General features: G+C 41.7%; 1 long non-coding RNA gene across 1 annotated transcript; it reads left to right on the top strand.

The window, feature by feature from the left end:
* The first annotated feature begins 496 nt into the window (after positions 1–496).
* Positions 497–9,297, top strand: LOC141547194 (uncharacterized). The gene is made up of 2 exons (XR_012483543.1): positions 497–711; positions 7,600–9,297. It is a non-coding gene; the product is annotated as an uncharacterized LOC141547194 (long non-coding RNA).
* The last annotated feature ends 2,081 nt before the right edge of the window (positions 9,298–11,378 follow it).

The raw sequence follows: 11,378 nt of genomic DNA, 5'->3' as shown, positions 1-11,378 counted from the left end.
AATCTGAACCCAGAACTCCTGCCTCCTAGTGCTCGGCTTTTTGCAGGACACCATGCTTCCCTGCCTCTCCCTAGGTGCTTTCCCTTTGAATGGATTCTTAGTTCCCATTTTCTCACTTGTAAAGTAAGAGCATCAGACTCATCGGACTGTCTTCCATATCCTCTTCAACTCTTGATCTCCCATCACGGGTGCTCTCTCAACTATCACTGCTGTCCTGACTTTGAGATATTTTCTCTCCCCATCCTCTTCCTCTCCTTCTTTCCCCTTTATCCCTTCTTCCCCCCTCCTCCGTCTCCTTTCTTTCTCCTTCCTTTCTTATTCCCTCCCTTTCTTTCTGTCTCCTTTTCTTCTTCCTCCTCCTCATTCCCTCCCTTCCCTCCTATCTTGTCTTTCCCTCCTTTCTCTCTCCCCTTCTCTACCTGTTCCCTCTTTCCTTCTCTCTCTTCCCTCCCTCCCTTTCTCTCTCTCCTCCTCCTCCTCCCTCTCTCCCCCTTTCCCTCTCTCCTTTCTCTTCCCCTTTCCCTCCCCTTTCCCTCTCCTATCCCCTCCTTTTCCCTCCCCTCTTCTTCCCTCCCTGGCAGGCTAACAGAGCCAGCGCACATGCTCACAGATGCTGGGGCTGCCCAGGGAGCGGCTGGCTGCCAGGGGCCATTTCAGAGAGCTTTGCCGGGCAGGCGCCACGCTCGAACGGAGAAATGGAGAGGGAGCCAGGTAGGCGTCGGCTCTCGGTAGCCCCTCGGGACAGGGGGCAGGGAACGCGCCCGGGGGTCCCCTCTCCGTGGGGACCCGGGCAGGGCAGATGTCTTTGTCCTTGGGTTGGGAAAGGATGTCTCCCGGCTGCTGCGGGGGAAGGCAGAGTACCGCGCGGAGGGAGGGAGAGTGGGCGTCTGCCAAATGCATCCCAGCACCTGTGAGCAGGTGTGGCTACAATGGCGGGGAGGATGTCGGGAACTCGGGGGATCCAGTCTTGTCCTGATGGGATAGGGAAATGAGTGGCCAGGCCAGGCTGGGGTCGAGTTCCATGCGCATAAATAGAGGGCTGCCCTGGAAAAGTTGAGCGGAACCTTTGGGACCTCTGCATAAGGCCGGGTGACGGGGTGACCTCACTCTACTCCCCCAGGGGTCCCACAAGAGGAAGGGGAAACTAAAAGCTTGGGGACGGTGGGCTTGGCCGAGGTCACCCACAGATGTCCTCGGGGAGAGCTGGGTTTTGAATCCGGCTCCTTTGACTCCATTTGGGCTTTTTCGACAATTCTGTGGTCATCACCCGGACAGATTCTGATAACATAAAACATGGAATGGCCGAGCTAGAGGAGGTCATCCAGTCTGATCCCCTCATTATAAGTAAGGAAACTGAGGCCCAGAGATGCAGGGAGCAGGTTACCTTCCAGTAAAATGTAACAATATCCTCCAGAGCAGACTAACTTTTTTTAAAGCATCCCTAACATAGTTGGGGGTAAATAAATGCATTTTGGATAAATGAATGGAAAGGATCATTCAGCTCCCCTTGCTTTGCATGTTGTGAAGGAGAGGAAAGCTGCCTGGTATTTTTCATTCAGACAGTGCATGTTTGTTGAATTTAATCAACTGAATTTATTTGAAACTGTCTAATTGAGCAACAGATTTCTAAGTAACTGGGAATTTCTGCCTCAAAGAATGCTGCGGGGGGGGGGGGGGGGGGGGAAGTAGAGGTAGAGATGGGAGGGAGCTAAAAGAAATGTGTTTATAATTGAAATAATAAAATAGGGCTTACTTTTTTTTTTTTTTTTTTTTTTTTTTTTTACTTTGGCAAGGCAACAGGTTCAGGGACTTACCCAGGGTCCCACAGCTAATAAATGTTAAGAGTCTGAATGAAGTTGGACTTGAATTCAGGTCCTCCTGATTTCAGGGCTGGTGCACAGGTTTGGGTTTTTTTAAATTTTTCTTAATTAAAGTTTTTTATTTACAAAGCATATGCATAGGTACTTTTTCCAATATTGACCCTTGCAAAACCTTTTGTTCCAAATTTTCCCCTCCTTCCTCCCACCCCCTCCCTCAGCTGACAGGTAGTCCAATACATGTTAAATATGTTAAATCCAATATATGTATACACATTTATACAGTTATCTTGCTGTACAAGAAAAATCAGATCAAGAAGGAAGAAAAAGAAAAACTGAGAAAGAAAACAAAAAGCAAGCAAATAACAAAGAGAGTGAGAATGCTGGGTTCTCTCTGGGTGTAGATGCCTCTCATCACTGAACAAGTGGAGCTGGTTTGAATCATCTCAGTGTGAAAGAGAGTCATGTCCATCAGAACTGATCACCTTATAATCTTGTTGTTGCCAGTACAATGATCTCCTGGTCCTGCTGGGGTTTTTTGTTTGTTTTTTGTTTTTTGTTTTTAAATAATGTAGTTCACACATGTACAATCCACACAATTGGCTAAAAGATACAGAAAATATAAAATTATTAACAAATTTTTAAAAAATGTATACCATCCCACCTTAAAGTTGCTGCATTTGAAGTTGCATTGTCCAACTGCCAATATTATTGTAGCAGAGACTGAAGATTGGTTTGGATTCATAGTCTCTGAGGTCTCATTCAACTAAGATTTCATGTGGAAGGCTATGTGCACAATGCATGTTTTGAAGAAACTGAGTTTTAAGGAATAATAGGGTTTACAAAACACTTCCATATCTATTGTTTCATTCAGTCCTCAAAATGATTGCTGAGATTATAAGGATAGATATTACCTTTTGGCAAAGTAGAAAGAATATTTAGGAATGCTGAGCTTGGAGTCTCAGGGGACTTAAATTAAAATCCTGGCTCTGGCATTTCCTATTCGTGTTACATTGTGGAAGCCATTAGCCTTTCTGGGTCTCAGTTTCCTCATCTGTAAAATAAAATGGTTGGATTAGATGGTCTCTAAGGTCCTTTCTGACTCTTCTGGCTTCTCATCAGACTTCACTGATTTTAGGCTGGGCCAAGCTGATTGTCCCAAGGCTGGGCTCTTTTTAGGGCAGGTCACTTCTTTCTCCTAGTTAGATGAACAGCTGTAATTTTTTCCACTTTGAGCCAGGGGCTTGACTGAGTGATGCCCTTCCTAAATTTGAACTCTTTCAGACAGAGCACCTATCCTTAGCTTATGATTGGAAGAAGCTTCTTTTTGACTCCATCAAAGCTTCTGAGATGGTTTAATATCTCTGGAGAGCATAGAAATCTGGTCATCCCAGTTTTGTACATTCTTCCTAGCTCAGAAATGTCTTCATTCAGCAAGCCACTCTATGTTGCCTTAGGGCATCATTTTAAATTCAGTTCTTTTTGCCCCCATATTTCTTTAGGCAATCTTATATAGACAAGTGGCTAAGTATAAAGGTATGAATCCCAAATTATTATCTCTATGATCTCTTCCTATGCAGTTAAATTTTTATGCCTCCAACCCTCTCTGGGATGGGCACAGATATTATTTTGCATTTAATAGCTTTCTGTTACATGTCAATTTTTTGAATCCCCTCATAGATATGTACTGAAGTCTCAGTGGAACATCTCCTCTTATAAATTTAATTCCTTTACGTTATTTGCAGATTTAATGAGCATACCATCTCTGACTTTATCTAAGTTACTGATAAAATTGCAAATAGTACAGGAGGAAACATAAAAACTTGGAACACTCCACTGGAGACTATCTGCCAAGGGATCATTGGACAATTAATTTGGCCATTCAACAAATTCAGATCCATCTGGTTATATTATACTCTAGTTCAGGGTTTGAGAATTTTTTCCAATTGAAACCCTTTTACCAGAGAAATTTTTATGTGATCCTTGGTATATAGGTATGTAAATCAAAATTGACTGATAATAAATTACAATTTTGCATCCCCTTCACATTCATTACGAGATCCCATATGGGATTGTGACCCACAGTATATGAAGCTTTGCAATCTAATCCCTATCTCTACATTTCCTCAGGAACAATATTGAGATATTTTATCAAAATATTTGCTTAAATCTTGGGGCAGCTAAATAGTGTAATGGATATAGCATCAGTCTTGGAGTCTCTGAACCTGAGTTCAAATCCCGACTCAGATATTTACTAGCTTTATGACCATAGGTAAGTCACTTAGCTCCAAATGTCTTCAAAAAAGGAAAAAAAATGCATCAAATCTAAGTAAACTTTATGAGCAGCATTTCCCTAAATGACTAGTGATCCTATCAAAAAAAGGAAATGAAATTAGTCTGCCACAATCTGCACTTGATGAACCCTTGCTGGCTCTCTGTGATTACTGTTTTCTTTTCTGTTAACTAATCATTTCTTTAATGGTCCAGAGAATAAGATAAATTCAATAGAAATAAATGATCCATTTGAGACTTTTCCCAGGATCAGAGTCAAGTTCACTGGCCTATAGTTTGCAGAATGTTCTATATAAGCAAAGAAAGAATTGTTAGTTCAGTTATTAGTTATTTATAAGTTTAGCCTTTTGTATACAGCTTCCTTCTAAATGTGGTTAGAGCTATGACAAAGACTTTCTTTGGGTCCATTTTCTTGTCTATAGGTTAAAAAACAGGTAAGTTCTTTTGCTGATTTAAAGATGGGCAGAGCAATCTTGTGTCTTCACATTTTTGAAGTTGGCCAATGTGGGAATCTGATTCGCTAGATCATGCTTATATACTACAAGAACTTTGTTTTTCTATTTCCAATGCGTGTTTTTGATGGAAAGGAGGAGACTTAGAGATAAGGTCATAAGGGAAAACAAGGAATGAAAAAAAGGTTACTGAAGCATCTTAAAAAATGCACAGTAGAAAACAAAGAATCACGAACAAGAAGGGCAAATTTATATGTTGAATTCATAATGTAGTTTAAAAGAAAAGCAAGCTTTACATAAGAGATTCAGTTTCACATGCAATCCATTTTTTCAATCTACTTTGTATGCAGAAATACATGTTTTATTTGATGGCTTTGAATTTTAAAAAATCTTTGATAAAACATCAATCTGAATCATTAATAATTTATACATGAATAATTATATTATTAATAATTAACAACCAACCAATACTCTAATAGCTATAGATTATTCCATTATAACAGCACAAGCTATAGTTAATAGAGAATTAATTACATTTTGTTTGTAATTAAGAGTACATATTTAATATATGAAATGAGCTAGAGAACAAAGAGGCAAACCCAGTATTTTTGCCAAGAAAATCCCAAATGGAGTCATAAAGAGTTGGACACAATGAATTGACTAAACAATAGTGATATATTAATTGATTTATAAGAATAAATATGTAACACGTCGGATTAATAGTAAATGACTATTATATTGTGAAAGTAATACTAGTAAATATATTGGTAAGTATTAACATCTAAATTAAATTTTTGTTTAAAAATGAGTGGGAGGGAAAAAAAACAATCCTTAAGTTCTGTTATCTCTTATGTTACTTGGCTGGACTGCCCACAGTTCGGGGAAGAAATTCGAGGATGGTGGGATGGGAGACAAGAGGAAACGGTGTACTGAGCTTCTTCACTGCCTCAGTCTGCCTCCCAGGGAATGCTGTCATCAGACAGAAAGGTAGCCTGGGTAGTCTAGAGAGGCTCCGTTCCAACTTTAATATTCGGTGACTCTAAATCCTGAGGTACCTCCCAGTTCTGACATGCTATGCTATATTCCCTGTTCTAAAGCTCTTTGTTCTAAGGTCCCCTTCAGCTTAGTCTCTTTTCCTTATTCTATTATTATTATTCCTTATTTTCCATTCTAGCTCCGCTCTTTCATGTTCTAAGGTTCCTTCCAGCTCTGACATTTTGTTCTAAAATTCTCCCAATATAAGATTCTAGGCACCATGTTTCAGAAGCTCAGACAATCCTGTTTTATTTTCTAAAGTCTAGCGTGGATGATGTTATGATGTTCTAAGGTTTTTTCTGTTTTTGATAGTCTGGGTTCTGTGCTTTGAGGGATGATTTCCCCATAGCCAGAAGAGCTCCCTTCAGTGAGAGAAGCTGTTTTAGCTCCTATCTCAATCCTTCCCTTGAAGGAGAAATACTGTCTACATGAGTGATTTACAAGCTGATAGGTAACATGGCTAATTTTTCAATCGGTTAGACAACAGAGAGCTTGAGTATTTGATGATGGTCAGAAGACCTAAAGAATGTGCCAGAAGCTCAATTTACCCCCTCCCCATCAACAGTGCTGTTCAGATTGTTCTAGAGTATCATTCAGCTAGTCTTTACTTCAACCTTTTGTTCATTCATTCATTCATTTATATTTTGTTCCTTCGTAGGGTCTGTCATCCTGCTGATGTAGGCATTTCTTCCAAAAGATGCAGATTATAACCTACCCACATCTTCTTAATAACAATAATGATAATAGCTGGCAATTACATAGTGACTACTATGTGTTCCATTTACAAATATCTCGTTTGATCTTCACAACAATCCTGGGAGACACCTGCTATTATCTTCATTTCACAGTTGGGGAAACTGAGGCAGAGGGATTTGTCTAGCTAGTGTCTGTGGCTAAATGCCCCCTGTCTGATCTTTTACAACTCTCAACCATGAGCTTCTGTAACTCTCCACAGAGATACACCCGAATGCTAGGCTATTCCTGGATTCCACTTGATACCTAGACCCTCAGTTATTGCATCACTTTCTGTTTAAGTTACACATCTCTCCGATGGTTTCCTTCATGTCACTTCCAGCATATATTATTTGTTGAGAACGACTCATTGGGTTCTGCTGCTGGCCTGTGGACAACTTCTCTGGTTCACAGCCTTAGAGAAATAACTCTGAGAGCAGGTAGAACAAGACTCCTCCTAGAAGGCCTGGTGTGTGTGTGTGTGTGTGTGTGTGTGTGTGTGTGTGTGTGTGTGTATGTGTGTGTGAGCGTGTGTGTCAGTGTGTGTGTGTGTATGTGTGTGTGAGCGTGTGTGAGTCAGTGTGTGTGTGTGTGTGAGCGTGTGTGAGTCAGTGTGTGTGTGAGTGTGTGTATGTGTGTGTTCATTCCTCTGGGTCAATGGGTACCACAGCCAATGGGGAAAAGGCTATGCTGTAGTGAGAAGAATGGAACCCACAGACCCTTGTGCTTGCATCTGGGTTCTCCTGATGGACTGTGACCCTGGTCAAATGGATGCTATCCTCCCTTTGGCCATGGTTTTGTCGGACTACAAAATGAAATGATAATCTTGTAAAAACTTGCCTCATTTTATGTGGGAAAATGTCCTACGATGACTAAAACCCTGTATAAATAAGAATTCTTTTTTTGCTACTTAACCCAGGGCTTCTGCTCCCCGCCTACTATGTCCCTCACTATCTGGTGGCTGTTTTTTCTGAAAATCTGAACTATAACCTGTAGGATTATGAGATTTGCTGATTCAAAGCATTCAATCTGCTGCTCTTTGCCTTTTTTTCCCTTAAATCCTACGACCACGGGGTCAGCCGCTGATTGTCTTGGGGGGGAGGACCTGGATTCACTTGATAAAGGAGTGGAGACAACAGGAAGGGAGGGGAGCAGAGAGGAAGGAAAGGAGCGGGATGACGGAGAAAAAGGCAAACGCAAGGAGTGCTCCCGAGGCCTGGGGGCCCTGGGGAGAGTGCTCCGCTGATCTTTTTACGTTTTCTTCATCCCAGACAGAAGCGCGGCTTCGCGTGGTGGAGGAGCGGCACGTGGGGAGCAACACCGACCGACCGGAGCGGCCCCGCGCGGACGGCGCGTGCCCAGGCTGGCCCGCTTCAGCGGCCCGAAGACGCGCCCGGGCCGGGCTTGCCCCCGCCATCCATTTCTTCCCTGACCTGCGGCAGTCCGGCCTAATTTGGGCACCTGTGGGGGGAGGGGAGGAGACAGGTGCAAAGGGGGAGGGGCGAGAACGCAGCTGCTAATATTCCTCAGGCAACTGTCGGTCCAGCTCAGAGATCGATACCGTCGGGATGAACTCGGGTAGAGCAGCCCTGGACTCTGCCCTCCCGGAGGAAGCAGAAAGGCAACACTGGAGGGCTTGGGGCGGGGTCCTTGCTCCCCCGCCACGTTCTCCCTGGTTATCTCCCACCTTCGGGACACCGACCTTCCCACGGCCTTATTTGGGCTAATTGGGGGTGGTTTCTCCTCAGCAGTAGGGAGGGGAAGGGAGGGAAGACGTCTCTGTGAAGACGGGGGTGGACGAGTCCAGCCCCAGGAAACAAAGATTCCTAATACCCTTCTCCAGCCTCCCCCAGGCGCCCCCCCACATCTCACCCCCCCTTCCATCCATGAAACTGCCCTCGGGAGGGGCCAGATCTGGAAATACTTATAAGTATTTATATATATATATATATATGTATGTACTTATATATACTGACACAAATATCCAAATGACTGACAATTTGAAAGTAGGTCTCCCGTTTAAAAAACATTTAATGGTGGCCAGAGACTACCCCACACCCAATTTAACATCAATTTAACATTTTATGCAGGTATTATGCTCTGTGCTCTATATCGAACATGCAAAGCTTTAAAAAAAAAAAAAAAAAGACTCCCCTCAGGGAGCTTACAGTCTAACACGGGGTACAATATGGACGCGATACCAGGGACGAAGGAGAGAGAAAACATTTTAGGGCCAAGATTCCCACACTTGGTAGGGAAGGAGATGTATGAAACATGGCGGGAAAGGCTGCATGGAGTCATCTTGAAGTCTATCGTTTTATCCCAGAGGCAAACATAGCTTGTTAAAGGTTTCTGAAGAAGAAAATGACCCGGCGGGACCCGGGCATAGTCTCTAGGATGGATCAGGAGAGGGGAGAGGTTGGAACCAAAGTACCCACTAAAACTTTGTGATAGTGCCTGCAAGGAGAGCTACAGGCCCGAAGTAGCGTCCCGCCTGAGGGCATGCCGGAAGAACTGATTTAATTCAGCCAACATTCCTTGAGTGCCTACTTAAACAAGGTCCTATGCTGGGCTCCAAGTCAAGTACTCCTTCCTAAATTGTCTTCACTAAAGGCACCTTAATAAGAAATTACATTTCTATAACCATGTATGATTTCCAAAATCTTTTTCTACATGGTAGCTCTTTGAGGGTGATTATTATCCCCATTTTACAGATGAGGAATGAGGCAAAGATAATAACTAATACCATCTATATAGCCACTTTAAGGTTTGCAAAGTGCCTTCCCTATGGAATCTCATTTGACTAAAGAGAAGGGAGGTTACTTTGCCCAGAATCAAGATGCTAGAAAGAGGAGCTGGAATTTCTATCCTAATAACTCATTTATATAGTGCTTTCCTACATTTTTATAATTTTTCTCATATTTCTATAATGTTTTTGAAGCTGATAAAATGCTTTACATGTTATCTCATTTGATTGTTGTTACTTCTTAAAAATTATCAACTAGGAGGGCAGCTAGGTGGTGCAGTGGATAGAGCGCCAGCCCTGAATTCTGAAGGACCCGAGTTCAATCTGGTCTCAGACACTTAACACTTCCTGGCTGTGTGACCCTGGACAAGTCATTTAACCCCAATTGCCTCAATAAAAACAAACAAACAAAAAACTAGGAAACTAATACCCTCACTATGATACAACAGGTAAATTCCAGGTAAGGATTTAAATTCATAGTTCACACTCCTTCCATTGTACCATGCAGCTCAGTAAGCTTGTATTAGTCAGAGGGTCTTTGAGAGTCAAAGAAAGGAACTGCTTGAAGGTTAGGTTCCACATTGTATTTAAGTCTACTTCTTCACATTTTCCTCTAAATCCACAAATTCCTCTAACTTTTTTTTTGTCAGAAATTAGGCAAATAATTATGCTTTAGTTACAAAAATAGAATTCTTTATAAAACTCTTAGAAAAATCCTATTCTTGGTCATCCCTATCAGGATGACGTCAAGTGTAGTCAATTGATCCACATGTGATATAGGCAGTGGGATTTGAATGTTTAAGATTTATAAAGCACTCTTCTTACAATAATCCTATTGGATAGATAGTGAAAGTGTTATATCTATTTTACAGATGGGAAAATTGAGGCTCAGAAATAGATGAAAGGATTTGTCCAAGAATAGGGGCTGAGACCTTCCAACCGGTCGCCTATATCCTAAGACCAGCATTCTTTTACTATAGTATCTGACCTTTCCTATTTTCTATTATCCCCCATGGAATTAGACTGTGCCATCTGCCATATTTCCCCAACACTTTCCCAATCTTATGATTCTGCTGCCCATGATATTCCTTAAGCTTGGAAGGCTTTCTCCTTGAATCACCTCCACATCTGCTACCATCACTGGGCATAGAGGTTAGAGCAATGGACCAAGAATCAATCCTACCTCAGACCTTTCTGATCCAAGGCAAGTTACATTTTCTGCCTCAGTTTCCTCATTTGGAAAATGAGAATAACCTCATGGGTTATGAGAGTCAAATAAGAAAACAGACGTAAAGCACTTTATAATCCTTATAGTGTTGTATAATTGTTAGCTTTTATTATTTCCCAGAAAATTTATTTCCTAAATACTTGTCACAAAGACAAGTAAGTGATTATGGAATTGGAGTTTTTTTTAGACCGGAGTTCAAATTTATCTCAGATATTCATCTAGCCTGGGCAAGTCCCTTAACTGCTCTCAACCTCAATTTCCTCATCAGTAAAATGGGAATGATGGTAGTACCTACTTCACAAGTCTGGGGAGCAAATGAGTTAATACATGCAAAGCATTCTGCAAACCTTAAATGCTTTATAAATGCTAGCTATGATTTGGTAAATTTTACATCTCACACAGAAGCCAAATCAGTGCTCATTAAATTTGTACTCCCCACCCCGCAACTGTGGTTCCACAGAAGAAACCTATAAAATGTTTTCATAAAGAATGCAAGGCCTAGTTTTAGATAAGTTTTATTACTTGGATACTTAGTATCCTAAACGTGCCTTAGTGTAGGTTAGTTCCCACTGGGAGCTGCCTAATGAGTTCCCTGAAATGTGATTGCCCACAAATGGGTGTTTCTGAAATGTCCATACTTGAAAAACGTCTTAAGTTGCTCACAGATGCTTTCCTCCTTCCCCACATAATACAAGACGAAATTCTAGTCCAAAACTAGTCATTCCAATCTTAGAATGAAGCTAAAATTCTTTGGAGTTTTTGCCATTTTCAAGCTTATGCTTGAGCTAGGGGGATCTCAAGAGGTCCTTCTAATTCTAATTCAGTTCTACAGATGAGGAAACTGAGATCTAAGGAAGTAATTTTCCTAAGGTCCCACAGCTGATCATTTAACCCCAAGTCCTCTTCAGGGTTCTTTTTCATTGGTCCTTACCAATCATGCCTAATTTTCCATCTCTATAGCTATTTTTAATTGCTCTCCTAATCTTCAAATGGGCATTATGTTAAACCATAGATAGAATCTGGAGTCTAGCACTTGAAACCACCTAAGAAGTCACCTAGTCTAATGATCTGAGACC

The sequence above is a fragment of the Sminthopsis crassicaudata genome, chromosome 6 (genome assembly GCF_048593235.1).
Source record: "Sminthopsis crassicaudata isolate SCR6 chromosome 6, ASM4859323v1, whole genome shotgun sequence".
Classification (NCBI taxonomy): Eukaryota; Metazoa; Chordata; class Mammalia; order Dasyuromorphia; family Dasyuridae; genus Sminthopsis; species Sminthopsis crassicaudata.
The sequence above is the reverse complement of the archived record's forward strand: the minus strand, read 5'-3'. Positions and strand labels throughout refer to the sequence as shown.